The sequence below is a fragment of the Lissotriton vulgaris genome, chromosome 2_1 (assembly GCF_964263255.1).
Source record: "Lissotriton vulgaris chromosome 2_1, aLisVul1.2, whole genome shotgun sequence".
In the NCBI taxonomy this organism is placed as follows: domain Eukaryota; kingdom Metazoa; phylum Chordata; class Amphibia; order Caudata; family Salamandridae; genus Lissotriton; species Lissotriton vulgaris.
The window spans coordinates 510,938,334-510,961,204 of record NC_141687.1 but is presented as its reverse complement, the minus strand read 5'-3'; the positions used below and the strand labels follow the sequence as shown (position 1 = coordinate 510,961,204).

Sequence of the window (22,871 nt, the reverse complement as noted above, 5' to 3'; positions counted from 1 at the left end):
TTCCACTCAAAAGAAAAGGGATTCTTCCATATCGCCTGTCCGTTTTGAGACTGTAAGGTACCATGGCCAGGACACTTCTGCATACTCACCATCACGCACTAATGAGGATATGGAGTATGACTATGATGAACAATATAATTACCCTGCTGAGACGGATCAGGATGACCAGACTCAAGCCTGGACAGACCCTGTTGACCTGGGAGAGTCACAAACTATTCCTGACACTCCTTCTTATCCTACCAAAACTTCGCCAACAGAGGATACAGCTGCGTTTAACGCACTAATAGAAAGGGCAGCACAGAATCATGATGTGGAAATGCACGCTGACCCAATTGAGGAGGACTTCCTATTTGACACTTTCTCCACTTCAGAAAAATCATTCAAGACCTTGCCAATGCTGAAAGGTGTCCTTAAACACGCAGGAGACATTTTCGAGGAAACCACAAGAGCAAGGGTTGTTAACCCCAGAATTGAAAGAAAATACAAACCGGCGCCTGTGGACCCTACATATATTAAGGGACAGCTGCCATTGGACTCTTTGGTGGTTTCAAATGCTCGTAAGCGTGCCAACTCAAAAACTACTGGTGATGCTCCTCCTCCAGACAAGGAATCTAAGATATTAGAAGCTTATGGAACAAGCACTGGAAATGCAATAGGTCTCGCATTAGGAAAGTTTGAGCTATTGGTCTTATAAATTACTTTTTTTTTATTTATGTGTTTTTTAAAATATCTAAATTAATAGCTTTGTCATTTACAATGCCAATAGTTATAACTTTCGTAAATGTGACACCTATAGCATTTGTAATGCAACATGTTTTGTATTTACGTGACTTAGATGTATTGATATTACAAATAACAATGGCTTTTAACTTTTTTAAATAATTATTACTTAAATGAAAGTGATTGTAATTTATAATGGCAATAGCTTAAACTTTTGTAAATAACTTTAGTGAAGATTATGTTCAGTGTAGTTTATTGTGACGAAAATCCAAGAACAGAAGTGAAATATTAACATCTTTTTTGACATTTGTAATAAAGCTTGAAACATTGAGAGAACATATTTGAACCGGTGATGCTGTGGTGATGCTGAGTGATGCTGTGGTTTGCGCTGAGTGATGCTGTGGTTTGCACTGAGTGATGCTGTGGTTTGCGCTGAGTGGTGCTGTGGTTTGCGCTGAGTGGTGCTGTGGTTTGCGCTGAGTGGTGCTGTGGTTTGCGCTGAGTGGTGCTGTGGTTTGCGCTGAGTGGTGCTGTGGTTTGCGCTGAGTGGTGCTGTGGTTTGCGCTGAGTGGTGCTGTGGTTTGCGCAGAGTGGTGCTGTGGTTTGCGCAGAGTGGTGCTGTGGTTTGCGCAGAGTGGTGCTGTGGTTTGCGCAGAGTGGTGCTGTGGTTTGCGCAGAGTGGTGCTGTGGTTTGCGCAGAGTGGTGCTGTGGTTTGCGCAGAGTGGTGCTGTGGTTTGCGCAGAGTGGTGCTGTGGTTTGCGCAGAGTGGTGCTGTGGTTTGCGCAGAGTGGTGCTGTGGTTTGCGCAGAGTGGTGCTGTGGTTTGCGCAGAGTGGTGCTGTGGTTTGCGCAGAGTGGTGCTGTGGTTTGCGCAGAGTGGTGCTGTGGTTTGCGCAGAGTGGTGCTGTGGTTTGCGCAGAGTGGGAGATGGGGAGAGGGTAAAGAGAGAGAGAGGAGAGAAAGGGGGAGAGTGAGAGGGGAAGAAGAGAGGAGGAGGAAGAGAGCGAAGGACGGAGGGGAGAGAGGGGAGGGAGAGAGGGAGAGGAGAGCAGGCAGAGGAGAGCAGGCAGAGGGGGAGATGGGGAGAGGGAGAAAAAGGAGAGCAGGGAGAGGGAGAGGGTAAAGAGACGGAGACGGGGAGAGAGGAGAGGGAAAGGGAGAGAGGGAAAAGGAGAGAGGGTAGAGGGAAGTGAGGGAAAGAGAGAGAGGGAAAAGGAGAGAGGGTAGAGGGAAGTGAGGGAAAGGGAGAGAGGGAAAGGGAGAGAGGGAAAAGGAGAGAGGGTAGAGGGAGAGAGGGAAAGGGAGAGAGGGAAAAGGAGAGAGGGTAGAGGGAGAGAGGGAAAAGGAGAGAGGGTAGAGGGAGAGAGGGAAAAGGAGAGAGAGAGACATTTTGGTTCCACCTACAACATGGGTCAGTCCATTCTAACCAGTTACTCCCATCACTTTGAGTTATTGCATAACGCGTGTGCACATTGTTCACATCCACTTAAAGCAATTCATTTGTCTTGACTGACACATCTGGCTCAAAGTGTGTTGTAGTTAGTTTTTTTATATTAATTTTAAATACAAGCATTTATTTTCACCTGCACTTTGGGTGCCAAGCTATATGGTGATTTATTTTTCACCTTCTTCTGAACTTTGCTATTATAAAGTATACAAGTAACAATGTCACATTGTACCTGCCCACAGTTTGAGTGCTTGATCAAGCAGTGATTTGTTCTTCTCGCCTTCACAAATAATGATTTTAAAATGTATGGCGCACCTGAGAGACTTTTTATTAAAAAAAAAATCACTATTAAAAGGGCCACAGCAGTTAGTTTTTAAATGTGTTTTTATTGTAAGCATGTTGTGGTTGTGGTTAGGTGGCTGCATGTTTTCTTATTTCCTCTTTATCTTGTGGGTTAAACTTGCAATTAAAAAAATCGCACAAGTTTGTGAAAGACACATGTTGACTTTGTCAATGCTTGTTTTTATTTATTTTCTTTACAAAAATTAAATTAACATACATTCCCCGTAGTTGTACAGCAATTTAAAGTCATAACTCATCTGAATTACAAAATCCATGAATGCTAGAATAAACACCACCTGGCAATTCAGATGTAGTCCAGTAATAAACAGATTTATAAGCTACTTGTCAGTATTTGCAAGACAGCTTTCTAAATGTGGAATTTGATCTGCCTCTCTGCCATTGGTCTGAGACAGGACGGTCCCACTCTGCGACCCTGCTGAGTCCACGTGGGAGGTTTGCTGAATTGTGGCTTCTGTGTTTTCTAGACTTTGTCACAGAACGTTGTTACATTTATCCGTTCTGCCTTATTCTGCCTCTGTGGTTTAACTGGTAATGACTGAGCGACGCCGAAATGTAGCTCCAAACCCGTGTCACGTCTGATAGCCATGTAGCATAACAGCCTCTGTACCCCTAAGTGAGGAGTAGAGCAGACGAACATTGAGTGAGATTGAGGTATGTTTGGGCTCCACGAGTGTGAAGGGGGAGCTGTGACCTAGATAAACCTTTAGAACACAGAGAGACAGAGCTTGACCCTGAACGTGCACCAATGTCAAACTGGAAATCCTTCTATAATGTGCAGTCAGATGCCGGCTGTCTTTCGATTCTCAGTTACCAGCAGTGAAATGATTCACCATACAAGCAAAAAAGAAGAAAAGATGTTTTCCAAAAAGACAGAACCCTAGAAATGTCACTATTTCTAGAGAAACGAACAAACTCAAAAGGAAGTAAGATGCCTAGTCTCTAATGTGGATGTTCTTGGAGAAACACGAGAGACGGCCTGCGGCCGTCAAAGTGAAAGTACGGCCGGCGGAGGGCATTGCTGTGGGGAGGGGGAAGGAGAAATGCGACACGGCGGCAGGGGAGGGGGCGGAGCGGGGAGAGCGGCATGAGGGTGTGAGCAGCAGGGGAGGAGTGCTGCTGGCGATTGACTGGCGATTTGATGTGCACGCGCATTTTGGGTCAATGCGCTAAATAAGCTTTACCTAGACTGGCGATTGCCAGTCTAGGTAAAGCTTATTTAAGCCCCTTTATAATGAGCTCCCGCTCAATGCGCATGCGCATTGAGATAGGTCGCTCGACCTAAAAAGGGCAGCTGCTCAAGCAGCTAATATCTGGAGAATTTCTAATACACAGGCCCTATTAGCCAGATACGGTAGGACGCATTATGACAAACTAGAGCAACTGCTACAACAGTTGCCTGATGCCTACAAGGAGGGAACAGAAACACTAATACAAGAGGTGAAACTCATATCCAACGCATCCATTAAATGTGCGCTAGAAGCAGCAGACCACGCAGCCAGGGCCATCAACACAAGTGTTTTGCTCAGGAGGCAAGCTTGGTTACGCATCTCTGGGTTCAAACCTAAGATTCAAACCACATTATTAAATCAGCCTGTGAACCCTGATTTTTTTATTTGGTCCTGATGTGGACACAATATTAGAGAAGATTAAAAAAGATAGAGACAGCTAAGTCTATGGGTGCCTTGCAGTCACAAGAATTCAGAGGAGGCTCCTTTCGTCGCTCCATTAACAGAGGAGCTACACGAGGCCAGGCATCCCAGCAGACTCCATTCAATAAAGGGAGCATGCAGACCACCTATAATAAGAACAATAGAGGTGGATACCGTGGCAATAGCAGCAAAGGCAGAGGACGAGGGAATAACCACACCAGATCCTCCGCCAATAATAAACAGTGACGTCTTGTCACTGCCCCCGGACCATGTAACACCGGTCGGGGGAAGATTACAACAGCTCCTGCCAGTCTGGGAGAGCATTACCACAGACAGGTGGGTAAGACAACTTATTCAGTACGGCTGTTGTCTAGAGCTAACCTCTACTCCACCCACCATACCCCCAAGACACCGTCCTATGTCCGCAGAGCACATACACTTATTGCAGCAAGAAGTCATCAGTATGCTGCAAAAGGGGGCCATAGAATTCATCCCTATACAGCAACAGGGTACAGGGGTATACTCGCTGTTCTTCTTAATCCCCAAAAAGGACGGGTCTCTCAGGCCAATACTGGACCTCAGGCCCCTAAACCAATACATCTTGTCAGAACATTTTCACATGCTCACTTTACAGCAGGTTCTACCATTGCTCAGTCAGGGAGATTTCCTTGCAACACTAAACCTAAAGGATGCGTATTTCCACATACCAATACATCCAGCGCACAGGAAGTATCTCCAGTTTACCATACAAAATCAGCACTACCATTTCAAGGTTCTCGCTTTTATGGGTGACAACAGCCCCCAGGGTGTTTACCAAGTGCCTAGCGACAGTAGCTGCGCACCTACGGAGGAAACCATATTCATGTCTTCCCCTTTCTGGACGACTGGCTAATCCAAGCAAAGTCAGCCCAGCAATGTGCCAGCCACATGTCCCACATTATTCACCTCCTACACAGCCTCAGATTCTCATTAAACTACAGTCTCCTCTCCAACCCGTCCACGTACAACAGTACCTAGGAGCATCCATAGACACTCTGGCAGCAAAGGCACAGCCAAACTATGCAAGAATCAACAGCATTCAATTACTGATTCAAAGATTCAGACCCCAACACTTGCTCCTAGCACGGGTGTTTATGCAGTTGATAGGCATGATGGCCTCCTTCTTCTTCATAGTCCCTCACGCAAGACTACACATGCGTCCGCTTCAAGAGTGCTTAGCACTGCAGTGGAACCAGGCTCAAGGACAATTAAAGACCTAGTGTTGGTGACCGGTCGTGCATACAACTCTGCATTGGTGGAACCCACAAAACCTTTGCAGGGGACGACAGTTCCAAGAGCCTGTACCACAAATAGTGCGTACGACGGACGCATCTCTCCTGGGATGGGGAGCTCATGTCCTCCATTACACAGTGGCAGCTTATCTTCAGAACAGGCAGCACCTTTCACTCTTCAGAGTACCTGCTATTAAAGCTTTCATGGAGGGACTCAAACGAGTGATTCCTCCAAGACACCCACCTTCACCTGTCTGGAACCTGAACGTAGTTCTAACCAGACTGATGGGACCACCTTTTGAACCTCTACACTCGTGTGAGATACAATTCCTAACGTGGAAAGTGGCTTTTGTAGTGGCGATTACATCACTTAGAAGAGTGAGCTGCAAGCCCTAACTATACAGGAGCCATTCATACAAATGCACGCAAATAGGGTAATGCTATGTACAAACCCTATATTTATGCCAAAGGTGGTATCCCAGTTTCACATCAATCAAACTATAGAACTGCCAGTTTTCTTTCCAAATCCAAATCCAGATTCAGTGGCAGAAAGAGCTCTACATACCCTAGACGTTAAAAGAGCTCTCCTGTAATATGTATACAGGACAAAACTTTTCAGGAAAACTAAGCAACTGTTTGTTGCCTTTTCACCACAGCACAAAGGCAACCCCATTTCCAAATCAGGTATAGCCAGATGGATTGTTGTCAGAAAGCTAAACGCACATTGACAGCTCCCCCAAGAGCGCATTCAACACACAAGTTAGGGGCATCCATGGCTTTCCTAGGAAACATTCCTCTAGAATATATATGTAAAGCAGCCACATGGACTACCATACATACATCTACCAAACACTACTGTGTAGATGTACACTCCAAGCAGCTGTAGGACAGGCTGTACTCAAGACTCTTTTTCAGACTGCTGCAGCAGGCACGGGCAACCACCGCTAAGGGGGAGACTGCTATGCATTCTATGCACAGATATGAATTTAGCAGCCCACATGCCTTGAACGGAATATGCTACTTATCAGTATGCATCTGTTCTTGGCATGTAGGGCTGCTGGCATTCATATTGCCCTCCCTCCTCCCCGGTGCCTGTCGCAGCTGTAGCACTCAAAATTAATCTCTAGCATGGACATCCCTTACTGTATCATACTCCATCTCTGCCACAATGGCGAAAAGCAATCTAAGGATGGATAGGATGCCCATGCGCACTGTAGTCCGGGGGAGGAGTCACCTATCTCGTGATACTTCGAAGACTCTTCCAGGACAACATTGTGCAATCATCCGGACCCAACACTAGGCGGCGATCTATGCACAGATATGAATGTCAGCAGCCCTACATGCCAAGAACAGATGAATACTGGTAAGTAGCATATTCCTTACACATGCTTAGCATACTTCATCTATCTAGTGTTGGGTCTGGATGTGTGCAAGTTTTTTTCTCCCTAAGAAGTGTTTCAAGTCACAAGGTAAAGTTGCCCCTCTTGGTGATAATGCGCTTGGGCATCGGCTCATTGTTATATTTCTTTCTGCTGTTTGGTTCGGACGTGTTTTGGTAGTGCTCCTGTTCGAGACCGCTTCGGGCATCCTTCGGTTTGTTACACCTTTCTTCATTTGTTGGCATGGTTTGCGATAGTTTCTTTTCTTGCGTATCAAAATAAATACTGACAATCTGTCGGTTCGGCGTACATCAGTTACGGCCTTCAAGTCAAGTCAAGTCATAAAATTTATATAGCGCACTACATACCCAGAGGGTTTCAAGGCGCTTAGGAGGGGGAGGAGGATTATTTGTCAAATATCCACGTTTTAAGCTGCTTTCTGAACGCTAGGTGATTCTGGGTGAGGCGAAGGTAAACGGGGAGTGAGTTCCATGTTTTGGCAGCTAGGTATGAGAAGGATCTGCCTCCCATGGTGGTCTTGTTGATGCGAGGTACAGTGGCGAAGGCTTGGCTGGAAGAGCGAAGTTGGCGGGAGGGGGTGTAGAAGGACAGTCGAGAGTTGAGGCAATCTGGTCCGATGTCGTAGAGTGATTTGTGTGCGTGGGTAAGCAGTCGGAAATTAATCCTCTTATTGACGGGTAGCCAGTGGAGGTCTTTAAGGTGACCAGAGATGTGTTCGTTGCGTGGGATGTCTAATATGAGCCTGGCTGAGGCGTTTTGGATTCGTTGTAGTTTCTTCTGGAGTTTAGCGGTGGTACCCGCGTAGAGAGTGTTTCCGTAGTCCAGTCGGCTCGTGACTAGAACGTGGGTGACTGTTTTCCTTGTTTCGGTGGGGATCCAGCGAAATGTTTTTCTGAGCATGCGAAGAATGTTAAAGCAGGAAGAGGATACGGCGCTGACTTGTCTGTTCATTGAGAGTGAAGAATCCAGGATGACGCCAAGGTTCCGTGCGTGGTTTGTCGGGATGGGTGCATTTCCGAGGGCTTCCGGCCACCAGGAGTCGTCCCATGCAGAGGGGGATTTACCTAAGAGGAGGACTTCTGTTTTGTCTGAGTTTAGTTTCAGATGGCTTTGTTTCATCCATTCGGCGACTTCTTTCATTCCTTCGTGTAGGTTAGTTTTGGCGGTGCTGGGGTCATTGGTGAGAGAAAGGATCACTTGAGTGTCATCCGCATAAGAGATGATGTTGAGGTTGTGTTGGCGTGCGATGGCCGCGAGGGGGCTCATGTATACGTTGAAGAGGGTGGGACTGAGTGAGGATCCTTGTGGTACGCCGCAGATGATTTCAGAGGCCTCGGACTTGAATGGTGGGAGGCGGACTCTCTGGGTTCTTCCGGTGAGGAACGAGGTGATCCATTCCAGTGCCTTTCCTTGGATTCCGATGTTTCTGAGGCGTTGTAAAAGGGTGCTGTGGCAGACTGTGTCGAAGGCTGCAGAGAGGTCGAGGAGGATGAGGGCAGCTGTGTCTACATTGTCCAGTAGAGTTCGAATGTCGTCTGTTGCTGCGATGAGGGCGGTCTCAGTGCTGTGTTTGGCTCGGAAGCCAGATTGTGAGGGGTCGAGTGATTTGTTGGCTTCGAGGAAGGCGGCGAGCTGGTTGTTGACAGCTTTCTCGATGACTTTGGCCGGGAATGGAAGAAGCGAGATGGGGCGGTAGTTTTTGAGTTCGGTGGGGTCTGCTGTTGGTTTTTTCAGAAGGGCGGTGAGTTCAGCGTGTTTCCAGTCTTCTGGGAAGGTAGCGGAGTTGAAGGAGCAGTTGATGACGTCTCGGAGGTGCGGAGCTATGACGGAGTCTGCTTTGTTGAAGATGTGGTGAGGGCATGGGTCTGTGGGGGATCCAGAGTGGATGGAATTCATCAGGCGGATGGTGTCCTCAGTGGAGATTGGGTTCCAGGCGTTAAGGGTGTTAACGGGGGGAAGATGGTCAGCTGATGGTAGGGTGGGTTGGCTTCCGGGTTGGTTGTCAAAGCTGTTGTGGATGTCAGCAATCTTGTTGTGGAAAAAAGAGGCTAGGGAATCGCAGAGGGTTTGAGAGGGGGTGATGTCGTTGGAGTTGGCCGAGGGGTTGGAAAATTCCTTGACGGTGTTGAAAAGTTCCTTGCTGTTGTGGGCGTTGTTGTCCAGTCGATCCTTGAATGCTGTTTTCTTGGCTTTTCGGATCAGTTGGTGGTGAGTACGGATGGCGCTTTTGAAGGCGTCCTTGTTGCTGGTGGATGGGTCTTTTTTCCAGGCCTTTTCAAGGGAGCGGCACAGTTTCTTGGACTTCTTGAGGTCATCATTGAACCATGAGGCCTTCTTGATGCCAAGTTTGTGTTGACGTTTTTTCAGTGGTGCTAAGGTGTCGGCGGTGTTGGATAACCAGAGGGTGAGGTTGGAGGCGGCTTCGTTGGCGTTAGAAGAGAGGGCTGGGGAGGTTTGAAGGAGCGATGTGGAGATCTGCTCCGTGGTGATTTTGTTCCAGTTTCTTTGTAGAGTTGGTTGGAGGTGGATGATGGGTTTCGGCTTGTTGTAGGTGAAGTGAACGCAGCTGTGGTCAGTCCAGAGGAGATCGTAGTGTGGCTGAAGGAGACATGATTCCTTCTATAGTGTGTTGCTAATGGAACCTTTTATTTTTGACCCTCTTCCCACGCAAAATATCAGGACTGACCTCCATCAGTTTTCCAACCCATGTCTGTTCCCTGTTCATAGAGAGGAAGACTGTGAAGCCTGTTGATCTTTCCGATCAAAAAACACATTGATGTACCATCTGCCGTGTTTCACAGAAATGCAGCGAAGGAAATAGAGGATACACCCGACATCTTTGGGCAACAAGATGTCCAAGAACATTGGCAAGATATCACGGAAGCCTCTGCGGCTGAGGAAGAGGCCTTAACTAGCCAAGAATTCTTTTTTTTAAAAATAAATATTTTTATAAAGATAAACAAAAGGGGTACTGACGTGTACTCCTGTTAAATATTGAAGCATGGTGGAAGGACAATAGTGAAGCAAAAATCTCCCATTAATAGGTATTGATAATGAGGAAAGACATCAGCACACTTATGAGCAAGTTGACATAACAAATTAAAAAAAATTTCACAGAGTAATAACAAAGGCACAGCAGCAACATTGTCATCTCTAGCATAAGCAATTCAGCTACCCCACATTTTAGGTTATCTATGTGGGTATGCCCAACTTTTGTCACTCTTCCTCTGCCATATTTAAATCCATTCCCATTCTCCATTCAGCCATGTTGGGTACCTCAGGAACTCCCCATTGCCTGGCCAGATCCTGTCACCAGCAAACTCAGATTACATAGGATTAGTTTCATTTGTGGCAAATCTACATCATTGGGTATCCCCAAAATAACGTATGTATGGTCTTTATGCAATTGCACTCCTAGTAGAGTGTTGAATTCTGAAAGCACTCTGCGCTGTATATTTGTATGACCGAGCATGTCCATAATGTATGTAGAAAGCTTCCCCGGCTTCTCCCACATGGCAGACATTCCAGAGAATTTTAAAGTGGATGAGGTGCAGCCAGGCTCTAATTGCTATTTCCTGCAGGAACATCAATGCTTACTCCCAATCTAGGTTCTTGAATCGCCAATATCCGCTTCCCATGTAGACCGCAGTATTAGGAGGGTGTCTGGCATATTAACCCCTTCGACGCTCATGACGAGCTCAGCTAGTCATGAGGTACACCTCTTGTACGCTCATGACGAGCTGAGCTAGTCATGAACGCATAGGATCCCGTTTTGCGTTAGCGCACAGCGGGAAAATGTGCCGCATCGATGCGGTTAAGTTTTATTGATGTAAGATCCATTCTCCTGTAATTCATCCATTAAATGCCTGCTGTCTAGGGGAGCATATTCAGGGAGGTCCAGCAGAATATTTTCAGCCTTCCAAGCATGGGTGAGCTGTAGGTAATTGTAGTACTGTCTGTCATGGAGTTATAATTTCCTCTGGAGGGAAGTAAAGGGCATCAAGGTTCCTGTAAGAAAATGCCCTCTTTTTGCATGGTTGCCCCCACTTTTTGCTAAACTGCTGATGTACTTTGACTGAGTGTGCCCTGGGTTCCTGCCAAACAGGTACCCAGGGTCTGTTTTTTCCCCTAAAACTGCATTGACCACAGGTCAGTCCCTTGTAAAAGGTACAAAGGGCACTGTGTCCTGGGAAGGCCTCTAAAGGCGGCATCCCTTATTGTGCCTCCCTTAGAGGCCTTGTACATTTACCCATACACTGTCTTTGCAGGCTACATGTTTTGGTACAGAACAAAGTGAAGTAAAGAGCCGACATGGCACACATCCGTGTGTACCATGCCTACAACCCACTGCCCTGGCATAGGCCAGCCACCCCTCTAGGTGGGTGAACTATACCAGGGGTGAGGGTTCAGGTGCATGAGCCCTAGACCGCTACAGTGTCTAAACTTATTCTTAGACCTTGTAAGAGCAGTAATGTAATGAGGGTTCAGGTGCATGAGCCCTAGACCGCTACAGTGTCTAAACTTATTCTTAGACCTTGTAAGAGCAGTAATGTCATTACAAACTCCACAATACCATAATTTCTGAGGGATACATCTGCCTGTGGATTCCTCACCTAATGAATATCCCCTGTGCCAGCATTCCGCTGAAACTTTTTCCTAGCTCTCCACGCCGACGAGGTCACAATGCTATGGCTCCGCACGCTGCTCCGCATGATGTCACTGGAGCCATAAGATACCCATGTCGGCATGATGACGTCCGTTCCTTTTTTTCCACGCTGTTGGCGTGAACGGTTTTTCTGGGACTCTACATACTTTCTTTGGATACTTTGTATTTTGGCTGTATTTACTTTTTGCCATGTCTTCTCCGAGGAAGTCTGGTTTCAAGCCCTGTATAGAGTGCGAGGGTCGTATGTCGATCACTGACCCCCATGAGGACTGTCTATGGTGTTTATCATTGGATCACGACGTAGAGGGCTGTTCTTGCTTTCGCAAAATGAACCCGAAGGTCTTGAAGGAGCGGGAAGTCAAGCTGTACATGGCTAAAGTAAGAAAAGAAATAAAGGGTCAAGCGTTGGAAGTCGAAGTCTTCTACTTCACATGACTCGAAGAGGAAACTCAAGAAGAGGCATTGCTCTCTGTGCTGTTCGTCGAAGGCTGTGGCTTTGAGGTCTCATTCTCCAGCTCCTCGACCTCGCGAAAAGGACTTTCTCTCTCCTTCGCCTTAAGTGTCTCCTCAAGCGACTCTGTCCCATTCTCCTTCGTACAAGGGTCCCCCGGCGGTGTCTCCGACGCAGAGACCTTCTCTGAATCCAGAAGGTTTGTCGATCAGCTCCTGCGGTTCCGCCTGTGGCCCCGGCGGTTCCGTCGACTCCGGAGGTGCCACGCTTGGATCCCTGGCTCAGTATCCTTAATTTCCAGGACTAGGTTCGGATCCTTCGCGTTTTTTTTTAATGCTATGTATGGCGTGTTTGCTGGAGCCTCATACCCTTCTTGCGTACCTTCGGGTCCCGTGGGTCCTCTGGCCTTTAATTTGGGCGTGCCCCAACATTATACTCAAGCACCCTTAATGCTATTCATGCTGACTGCGCCGTCCTTGCAGTTTCCGCTCCGAGGCTATCGACGCCGTATGTTCAGTCCCTGACTCCATCCGGCGAGCCTTCCTTTTTGAGGCATGTGGGCTGCTGAATTCATATCTGTGCATAGATCGCCGCCTAGTGTTGGGTCCAGATGATAGCACTTTGTTGTCCTGGAAGAGTCTTCGAAGTATCACGGGATAGGTAACACCTCCCCTGGTCTACAGTGCACATGGGCATCCTCTCCTCAGATTGTTTTTTTCCGCTATTGGGTTCGCATGTTATTCCTACACTCCAACTTCGGAATCGAAACAAAACTTTTATAAAGGCCAAAACGCATTCAAATTCGACAGTATTGTTATCGCTCGGTACCTCTTGACTCGATAAAGCTTTCCATCTCAAATCGGTCGTCGACGCGGGCCGTTGGGCCTTTTCGATGCCACGTGGGTCTATCGATGGAAAGGAGCCAGTTTAAAAGATGCCCACAATGCCACTCCAAGTTCCCGCATACTGACAAGCATCAAGTATGCAACAAGTGCCTTTCTCCAGACCATAAGGAGGAAACCTGCCCAGCCTGCGCCCAGTTTCGGTTGAAGAAAACCATACGGAATCGACAGGCTGCTAGGCAAGAGATGCAGCGAAAAGGCACCGGAACCGGACAACATCTTCGATGATGACCAAGAACTTCAAGAAGCTCCAGATTAGGACCTAGAGATAGTCACCGCTACTCGGACTCAGATGACGAGATCCCACCGGGGAAAATCGTGAGTACACTGCCCCCTACACCGATTACCCCGTTACCAAAGGCTCCGGTCAAGGCCTCGCCAAAAGACCTTAGCCAAGATCCAAAGAAACATTTGCCAGCCCCGCCATCCGGCTCTCCACCAAAACCTTCAGAGACCCCAGGGCCAAGTACCTCAATCCCCAAGAAGGTTCAAGAGCCTAAAAAGGTTGTCGACCCGAAGGCCGTCGACCCCAAGAAAAACATACAGCCTAAAGGAGTCTATCCAAAAAATACCGTTGAGCCGAAGGCCGTGCAGCCTAAAGGCGCCCACCCCAAGAAAACAGTTGAGCCGAAACAGGCCGTCGAGCCCAAAGAGGACGCCAAGCCGCAGGGCGCCGACACAAAAAAGGACATCGACCCGAAAAGGCCAGCTGTGCCAAAAGTCGCCAAACCAAAGAAGGTCGCAGACGGGAAGGGTGCCGTATCGAAGCCTATAATCCGGCCGGAGACGGCTATCGACCCGAAGACCAGTGCTCCAAACACACCAGTCGAACCTAAATAGACCATCGACTCGAAAGGACAGTCAACCAAAAAAGACTGTCGAGCACAAGAAACGTGTCGAACCGAAAGACCCGGTCGACCCAAAAAACACTTGCCGACCCGAAAAAAGGGCCCGAGCCGAAGAAAAGCACTAAGGCACCAAAAGCCGTCGAAGCAGAAGGTGTTGTCGACCCAACAAAGTCACAACCAAGAACAGTGGAGGAAGAACTCTTCCATCCCGATCCAGCACACGACCAGGGAAAAATATATATCAATCCAGAGACTGGTAAAGTGACAATCCTGCACAGGAAGAAGAGGCCACTGGACACTGACTCTCATTCCCCTATTCCACTAAAAAGGAGGACTTTGGGACTTCTCCATCTAGACCCTTCATTCCATTCTATCCCATTATGCCTACTACTCCTTTTCCTCATTACTCTCCTTCTCACTAAGGGGACAATGAGGGGAACACAGGGGAGGATCCTCAGCCTGATTATGATTATCCACAGGATCCTGAGCCACAAAATGAACCATGGGAGGAGCCAACTGACCCTTATAACACCCATCCCATCCCTGATGTCTCCTCTTATCCAACTAAGCCTTCACCTACTGATGACACCATTCTCTTCAATCAATTAATAGACAGCGCAGCACAGTACCACAAAGTAGATGTGCATAATGACCTTGTAGAGGAAGACTTTTTATTGGACACCTTCCCTACTTCAGAAAAAAGTGTCAGAACACTTCCTATGCTAAAGGGAGTGTTGAAACACGCACCTGACATATTTAAGGATACAGCCAGGGCACGGGTAATCAATCCCAGGATTGAGAAAAAGTATAGAGCAGCCCCTACAGACCCTACCTACATCAGAGGGCAATTACCATTACTCACTAGTGGTGGCTAATGCACGAAAAAGGGCTAACTCAGACAACGGGGGAAGCCTCAGGTAAAAGGGTAGCAGCACAGGCCTCCAATTCATGGAGGATTGCCAATACACAAGCTCTGCTAGCTAGTTACGACAGGGCATACTACGAGCAGCTTGAAAGCTTAATGCAACACCTACCTGAGTATTTTAAAGCCCAAGCTGATGACCTCCTACAGGAGGGAAAGTTCATCACAAACGCCTCCATCAAATGTGTGCTTGATGCAGCAGACACCGCAGCCAGGTCTATTAACACTAGTGTTTTACTAAGCCGACATGCATGGCTGCGTATTTCAGGCTTTAAGAACGAGGTGCAGTCCACCATCCTTAATCAGCCAGTCAACCAAGACTTCCTTTTTGGCCCTGCTGTCGATACCATTTTAGATAAAATGAAGGAGGACACAGAAACCGCAAAGTCAATGGGAGCATTGCAGTTTCAGGAACACAGAAGTTCCTTTCGATGCTCCTCATACAGGGCAGCTACACGAGGCAATACTTCCCAAACGTCATCATCATACAAAGGCAACACAAACTCCAACAGAGGTTATCTGGGAAACAATAATAAGGGAAGAGGACGTGGAGGCAATAACACCAGAGGCGCCACTGCCACAAAACCGTGACTTCATCACTCTACCTCCGGACCACCTAACACCGGTCGAAGGCAGACTCCAACAATTCTTACCTGTCTGGAACACAATTACCACGGACAGGTGGGTGAGACAAATTATCCAGTATGGTTATTGCCTGGAACTCACTTCTACCCCCCCCCCCCCCCCCCCAACCCCCTCTACCTTCCCCCCTCCCCCCCCCCCCCCCCCCTCCAAACATACCACCCAGACACCGTCCTATGTCCAAAGAACACATCACCCTGCTACAACAAGAGGTGAAATGCATGCTGGAAAAGGGGGCCATAGAGCCAGTCCCTTTCCAACATCAAGAGACAGGAGTATATTCCCTATACTTCCTTATTCCCAAGAAGGACGGTTCCCTCAGACCAATATTGGACCTCAGACCCCTAAATCAATACATACACTCAGAGCACTTCCATATGATCACACTACAGCAAGTGCTCCCACTACTACAGCAAGGAGACTTCCTAGCAACATTGGACCTCAAGGATGCGTATTTTCACATACCCATCCATCCAGCTCACAGAAAATATCTCCGGTTCACATTAGAAGGTCAACATTACCAATTCAAGGTCTTGCCCTTCGGGGTAACCACAGCTCCAAGAGTGTTAACAAAACGCTTAGCGACAGTAGCGGCACATCTCAGGAGACGACACATTCATGTGTTCCCATATCTAGACGATTGGCTAATGCAAGCAAAATCGTACCAACAATGTGCAGAAAACACGTCCCAAACACTGCAGCTGCTACACAGCCTAGGCTTCTCGATAAACTAACCAAAATCGCATCTGCAACCATCCCACATACAACAATATCTGGGAGCCACTATAGATACCTCAGTGGCAAAGGCATACCCAAATTCAGCGAGGATAGCCAGTATGCAGATTCTCATTCGCAAATTTCAGCCACAACACTCTCTGCCAGCAGGAGTCTTCATGCAGCTCATAGGCATGATGTCCTCCTGCATATTCATTGTCCCCCATCCCAGACTTCAAATGCGTCCATTGCAGGAATGCCTAGCACGGCAATGGAACAGGGCTCATGGACAACTAAAAGACCTAGTGTTGGTGGGCAGTCGCGCTCACAACTCTGCAGTGGTGGAACCCACAAAACCTTTCCAAGGGGCGACTGTTCCAAGAGCCGGTTCCACAACTAGTACTAACAGCGGACGCATCACGGACCGGCTGGGGAGCCCACCTCCTTCACTACACAGTACTAGGGCTCTGGACAACCAAGCAAAAGAAACTGCATATCAACCAACTAGAGTGGTTAGCGATATTCCTAGCCCTGAAAGCATTCCAGAAATACTTGTATAGCAAGACTGTGATCCGGACGGACAACATGACAGCAATGTACTATATCCAGAAACGGGGAGGAACAACACTCTCCACAGCTGTCCCACTTGGCACAGAGCATATGGAAGTGGGCAATTCCAAAAGACATCTTTCTCCTAGCAGAACACCTTCCAGGGAAAGACAATCAGATAGCAGACATGCTCAGCAGGCACAGCCAACAACTACACAAATGGGAGATTCACCCCCAAGTTCTTCAGCCATTCTTCAAAGAGTGGGGTCACCCAGAAATAGACCTGTTTGCCACAAAAGAAAACTCGAAATGCCAGTACTTTGCCGCCAGGTTCCCACATCCATTGTCACAGGGCAATGCGATATGGATGAACTGGTCAGGCACATTTGCGTACGCTTTTCCCCCAGCACCGCTGATTCCGCTGGTGGCACGCAAACTGCGCAACAGTCACTCACGCTAATCCTAGTTGCTCTCACATGGGCGAGACAACCTTGGTACACCACGTTCCTGGAGCTTTCAGTAGTTTCTCATTAAAGGCTGTGCCTTGCACCCCATCTTGTAACTCAGAACCATGGAGAAATCATGCACCCAGATCCCAATGAGATGAACCTAGTGATCTGGCTCCTGAAGTCTTAGAGTTCGGATACCTTAACTTGCCTCCTGATTGTATGAACATTATCAAGGAGGCAAGACTGCCAATTACTAGAGCATGCTATGCAGCTAAATGGGAAAGATTTGTTATTTACTGCAACAATAACCAAATCAACCCATTAAAATGTAAATGTGTATACTTGTAAAGCGCACTGTGACTCCATCTCGGAGTGTCCTGGAGCTGTATACCGCTGGGGAACCCTTCCTGGCTTTCCCTGTGAGATGGTCCCTCCTGGGCACCCCCAAGGTGAAGCCAGGCATCCCCGGCGCTGAAGGGGCCGTTGTGGAGATTAAGCAAGCTATTGCCCAGAGTTGCAGAGTGGAACCCATGGTTAGAGTAGGCACCGAGGCGAGAATTATCAAGCCTGCGGACATTTTGACCCAAGACCCTGCCGCGTCGGGAATTGAACCCATGTCCCGGGCCAGACCTCTGCATCAGGGTCTGCCGCTCTAACCATAGATGCTTCCATACAAAACATTATATGTTACCTGCTGCATCTTCAAAGATGCAACCTAGCATACTCTTCAATAAGGCTACACCTAGCTGCTATAGCAGCATACCTTCAAAAATGGCCACACCTTTCACTGTTTAGAGTACCAGCAATCAAGGCTTTTATGGAGGGTCTTAAAAGGGTAATCCCTCCAAGACACCCTCCTTCCCCAGTCTGGAATTTAAATATAGTACTTACCAGACTTATGGGACCTCCTTTCGAACCTCTACACTCATGCGAACTGCAATTCTTAACGTGGAAGGTGGCTTTCTTGATTGCCATTACCTCACTCAGGCGAGTTAGGGAATTACAAGCACTAACAATTCAAGAACCTTTCATGCAAGTCCATGCTAACAGGGTAGTTCTTAGAACAAACCCTAAGTTTATGCCAAAAGTCGTATCAAATTTCCATATTAATCAATCAATAGAACTGCCAGTGTTCTTTCAAAATCCACAGTCCGTAGCTGAAAGAGCCCTACACACACTGGATGTAAAGAGAGCTCGGCTTTACTATGGGGACAGAACGAAATCCTTTAGAAAGACAAATCAATTATTTGTTACTTTTTCACCACAACATAAGGGGAATCCAATATCAAAGTCAGGAATAGCCAGATGGATAGTTAAATGCATTCAAATATGCTATCAAAAAGCCAAACTCACTTTAACCGTCCCCCCAAGAGCACACCAAGAAAAATGGGAGCATCCATGGCTTTCCTAGGGAATAATCCTCTTGAAGACCTATGTAGGGCAGCCACATGGACTACCATACACACTTTCACAAAACACTACTGTGTAGACGTGCAAGCAAAGCAGCAAGCTGCTGTAGGCCAAGCTGTCCTAAACTCTTTTTCAAACTGCTGCAGCTGGCACAGGTAACCACCGCTAGAGGAGATACTGCTATACAGTCTATGCACTGATATGAATTCAGCAGCCCTTATGCCTCAAATGGAATATGCTACTTACCAGTATGCATCTGTTCTTGGCATGTAGGGCTGCTGACATTCATATCGCCCGCCCTCCTCCCCGGTGCCTGTCGCAGCTGCAGCATTATCTTTTGCATGGCCATCTCTTACTTTACTATCTCCATCTCTGCCACAATGGCGAAAAACAATCTGAGGATGCCCAATGCGCACTGTAGTCCAGGGGAGGAGTCACCTATCTTGTGATACTTCGAAGACTCTTCCAGGACAACATTGTGCAATCATCCGGACCCAACACTAGGCGGCGATCTATGCACAGATATGAATGTCAGCAGCCCTACATGCCAAGAACAGATGCATACTGGTAAGTAGCATATTCCTTCAGCTTTGTACGGCGCCTGTTGCTGCTATGGATCTGCAATTGACGCCGCGTGTGGCACTGCCGCGGCTCAAGATGCGCTCAAGGAGCGCATCGCAGAGGTTGTTGAAAGAGGATTAGTACCAGGTTGAAGAAATGGAGGAAGATGAGCGCGTCAGTGGATGTGTTCGAAGGGCTGTGTGAAGCAAGCGGACTGGACTCCTCCTCGGATTGGGACTTTGCTTCACAGAAAGATTCCTCCCTGCGGGAAGTGGCACTGTACCATACCGTGATAAGGAAGGCCGCAGAACTCTTGGTTCTGCAGCTACCGGTGGCTGAGTATAGGCCTAATTTTCTCAGAGGTGCTTCATTCTTGATCCTCTATGGTTGAACCACTTTTGCCGTTCAATGATGCCATGACTGAGCCAATCCTTGAGGTGTCGTAAACCTCTTTCTGCTCCTGCAGGTTCAACGTCTGTGTCGAAGGTACAGGCTCGCTCCAGGGGATCCTGGGTTCCTTTCATCTTATCCTTCACCTGAGAGTTTGGTTGCGCAGGCTTCATGCTCTAAGCAGTCTTCGGGTGCCTTCCCAGGGGCTCCTGCTGACAGGGATTCCAAGAAATTGGAGCAATCGGCAAAGGAGGTCTTTTCAGCGAGTATGGCTTTGAAGTCCACCAACGCTACCGGTTTGTTGGGTAGATACATTTATGCCCTTATGGACTCCGTCAAACAGCTTCTTCCGAAATTGCCTGAGGAAGATCGGGCAAATTTCAGTGAGCTGCTGTAAGACTCGCAGGCTGCGGCTCGCCAAGTCATTCAGTCTGTCCTGGACACTGCAGATTCAGTGGCAATGGTGAAAGGCTCATCCATTGCAACGAGAAGGCATGCATGGCTCAGGTCCTCTGGGTTTTCTCCTGATCTGCAGTCTGCCCTTCTCGATCTTCCCTTCGGGTCTAGACTGTTTGGTGAAAAGGCTGATTTTGCTCTGCAAAGGTTTAAAGACAGCAAGGCTACAGCGAAGAGTTATGGCTATAGGAGATACCGTGGCTTTGGAAAGTCTTCCTTTTGCGGTTTCTGTCAGCTTCAGCAGTAGCAACAGTACCAAAACCCCTTGTACAAGAGCTACAGGGGTAAAGGCGGAGGCCACTTTCGTGGAGCGGGTCGTCGGCAGCCTTCCTCCTCTTGCTCTAACCCCCCCCCCCCCAATTCCCCCCTCCCTCAGTAATGCAGGAAAGCAGCCCTAGATCTGCCATCCTGGATCATGTAGGTCCTGGGGGGGCCAGATTACCCATTTTCTACAGGATTGGAAATTAGTCACTACAGACCTTTTGGGTTTTAGACCTGGAAGAAAATGGGTACGCCCTTCCCTTCTGGGAATTCCCTCCTCCTTACCCCCTTGCCAAGGATTTTCTGCGGAGGTCCGTTTGCTGCTTCTTCAGAAGGAGGTTCTTGTCCTGTTACAAAAAGGTGCAATAGAGGTGGTCCCAGAGCGGGAAAGGGGTCAGGGATACTACTCCTGATATTTCCTGATTCCCAAGAAGGATAGCAGGTTACGCCCCATCCTGGACCTCAGTCTTAAATGTTTTTCTCAAGCAGGGGAGATTCAAGATGCTCACCCTATTGGTAGAGCCCCACAGCACCTCACTGTTATCCCTGAGCCCACCTAGTGCCGTGAGGGAAACGGCCGGCAACTCGGACCCTCACTACAATCCCCAGGTGCCTCAGTGGCAGAGGCGCACCTGGGACGTCACAGCCTGCGCCAGGAGGCGCCTACATACATCGGAGCGCCGACAGCTCCTTGGGGGAACAATAATAGCAGCACCAGTCCAGGCAGCAGGGGAGGGGTATCGGCAGAGCCCCACAGCACCTCCCTGTTATCCCTGAGCCCACCTAGTGCCCCGAGGGAAACGGCCGGCAACTCTGACCCACACTACAATCCCCAGGTGCCCCGGTGGCAGAGGCGCACCTGGGACGTCACAGCCTGCGCCAGGAGGCGCCTACATACATCGGAACGCCTCCTGTCCCCGCGGGACGCACGCGGGACCGCCAGGCTAAGCCCGGGCAAAGGGCTGGCCCTCTAAGGCCTGAGGAGGACGGGACGGGCCACCTCCCTTGGCATCCTGACAAGAGAAGGTACAGTGATCTACACTACACATTGACTTTCCATGGACACCTTATCTCCCAGTCAAAGACATTAATATTGATCAACTTTCATCTAACATGACACGCAAGGGGGCTTACAACAAATCTATCCCACAGCGGGGCCCGGGGCAGGAGATGGAAAAGCTAATCCAGAGTACGAGGATACTGCCCACTCTAAGTGAAGTTGATATTGCTGATTCTCGCCAACCCCTAGATACTACGCAACCTCCGCAATCTCCCCCATTAACCCCGGATAGTTCGCAAAACTTGTCTTACTGGAAGGAACTTAATGCTTTGTGTGGTACTAAGTTTGTTCCAGTAGTAACCCCTTCCCCTGTAAAATGCTCCAGTATCGACACCACCGTTGACAGACTGTGTGAAACATCCCTATCATTTAACGAGGTCAACACCCAAGCCGCTGCACTGCCTCAGAGGCCAAGCGCCGAAAGGAAGCATGACTGGGTTAATGACTATGGAAATCAACCTAAAATACAGAAACTATGTGTTGGCCCCTCATCGCCCGCCATTAACTCCATCTTATCTAAGGGGGATGCCAGTATCATCGTCCCAGTTGCCACTACTGTTCCAGTTTGAGCAAATGTTAAGAATTAGAATAGCTCCCTTGGTAGAAAAAATTAATATCCTGGGGGATAGGCTGACAAGTATAGAGAGAATCATTAAAGTCAACTCTACACCTCCTATAAAGACAGTAATATCCAATTGCTCCAACCTACCCACTGCACCCGAAGTGCCTATGCCAATTAATACCAGAAAAAATGTTCCAGCTGAAAGTCAAACTCCTAACATACCACCCCCAACTGTTACTATATTTGCCCCCAAATCTGTGTTAACTAACTACACTGTTGCTAGAGCGGAGCGAAACAGAGTAGCATGTATACATTTACCTCCGGATGCAGCCCCCTTTGTGCTTGTTCTCTCAGGAATACCTGCACCCACTTATGGGAAACCCGAAAGACATCAGGACCTATTAAATAAGGTCATATTTTGGTTAACTAAAAATAGACCCCTGTTACCCAATCAAGATGGTGGAATCCTGAGCGTTAGAAGGGTGGGCTGGTTAGGGTCACTACCTGAAGACATCCCTGGGGACTTAATTCTAGTTAAATTTATGAATTGGAACATTGTCCCCTATCTACGATCCTCCCAGCCCCAAGAAGGAGATGGCCCCATTTCCATTTGGGACTTGTACGATTTTTACCCAAGTAGCCCACATATCCCCCTACCAAGATCAACGGCAGTACACAAATATCTGATGGGAAGGGGACCTCGTGCTTTTACTGGTAGTAGCTCTCCTGCCCTCAATAGATTTGATTTACTGTATAAAAATTGTAATTTCTGAAGACCCCCTTTATAAAGGGACAAGCTTACCTAATAACTCGGACGATAAATGCTAATTTTATGTACAGTGCGATATAATTAAAAAAATGTTCCAACAGGCTGGGCACACGTCCTTTTTTAACTTTTAGATATATTACTGTATGTATGTTCCTCTGTTTTTATTCTAAAATTGTCTTTTTTATCTGTATGCTTTTATGATTTTAAATCAAAATCGAATAAAGCGAACTGACTATTAGACTAAGATGCTCACCCTAGCGCAAGTTCTTCAGGCGCTGCAACAAAAGGACTGGATGGTGTCCATCGACTTCAGGATGCGTATTTTCACATCCCAATCCTGAAGGCGCACAAGAAGTATCTCCGGTTCACGGTTGGTTCGCAACATGACTAGTTTACGGTCCTTTCGTTT

At 47.9% G+C, this 22,871-nt stretch overlaps 1 protein-coding gene across 1 annotated transcript in view; it reads left to right on the top strand.

The window, feature by feature from the left end:
• SF3B1 (splicing factor 3b subunit 1) overlaps positions 1-22,871 on the top strand; it is a 322,360-nt gene that overhangs the window by 217,924 nt on the left and 81,565 nt on the right. The window lies entirely within an intron of this gene.